The sequence below is a fragment of the Myodes glareolus genome, chromosome 8, assembly GCF_982192425.1.
Source record: "Myodes glareolus chromosome 8, mMyoGla1.1, whole genome shotgun sequence".
NCBI lineage: Eukaryota > Metazoa > Chordata > Mammalia > Rodentia > Cricetidae > Myodes > Myodes glareolus.
Genome location: NC_142033.1, coordinates 100,450,233 through 100,451,564, shown reverse-complemented (window position 1 = coordinate 100,451,564; position 1,332 = coordinate 100,450,233).

Sequence of the window (1,332 nt, the reverse complement as noted above, 5' to 3'; positions counted from 1 at the left end):
GTGTGTGGGAGTATGTCTGATCTCCAGGAGAGTCAGCAGGTGTGTGATTGTGTGTCTGAGCTCCAGGTGAGTCAGGAAGTGTCTGTGATGTGTCTGAGTTCCAGGTGAGTCAGTAAGTGTGTGTGTGATGTGTCTGAGCTCCAGGTGGGGCACTAGGTGTGTGGGAGTTGTCTGAGTTCCAGGTGAATCCGCAGGTGTGTGGGTGTTTTTCTGAGCTTCAGGTGAGTCAGCAGGTGTGTGTGTTTGTGTGTGTCTGAGCTCCAGGTTTGTGTGTGGTGTGTCTGAGATGCAGGTGAGTCAGTGTGTGTGTTGGAGGTGTATCTGAGCTCCCGGTGAGTCAGCAGGTGTGTGTGGTGTGTTTGAGCTACAGGTGAATCAACAGGTGTGTGTGTGTGTGTGCGCGCGTGCACATGTGGGTGTGTGTCTGAGCTGCAGGTGAGTCAGCAGGTGTGTGTGGGAGGTCACAGGTACCTCTAGAAACAACAGAGTGGATCGGAAGATAACTGTTGATGAAATGCTTGCTGTAGGTTTGAGGACTAGATGTCTGTCCTCAGAGCCCAGGTAATCCCATGCAGAGAGACATAGCCTAGCTGGTCAGTAAGCACAGGTAAAAGAGAGAGACCCTGTCTCACAAAACAAGGTACACACAGCTGGAGAAAAGTCTCAGTGGTTAAGAGCTCTTGCAGAGGACCAGTTCCCATCGTCTGTATTTTGCAGCTCATAACTACCAGGTACAGGAGATCTAAGGCCTCTTCTGGCCTTGGTGGGTACTGCACACACACACACACACACACACACACACACTTTAACAATTTCTGGGGATGGATTGGTGGCTTTGCAGTAAAAACACTTGCAGAGGACCCTGGGTTTAGTTAGCACCCCCATCAGGCAGCTCACAGTCACCTGTAGCTTCAGCTCCCTTTCCTGGCCTCCGAGGGTACCTGAAGTCATGTGACTTATAAACACTCATGCAGACATACATTACATTGATACATATTTTGAAAATAAAATAAATAAAAAATGCAAGATGTCTGCGGTGGTGGCGCACACCTTGAATCCCAGCACTCAGGAGGCAGAAGCAGGCAGAGCTCTGTGAGTTTGAGGCCATACTGGTCTATATAATGAGTTCCAGGACAGAGAAACCCTGCCTTGAGAAACAAACAAACCCTTGAAAGAAAAACAAACAAACAAAAAGAGAAACAAAAAGAAAAGAAAAAAGGAAAGAATTTTGGTGTCCACATGTACATGCACACACATATCTTACACAGAAGTATGTTCACACACACCCACACACCCACACCCACACCATAACTCCAGACACCGGAAAGAGAG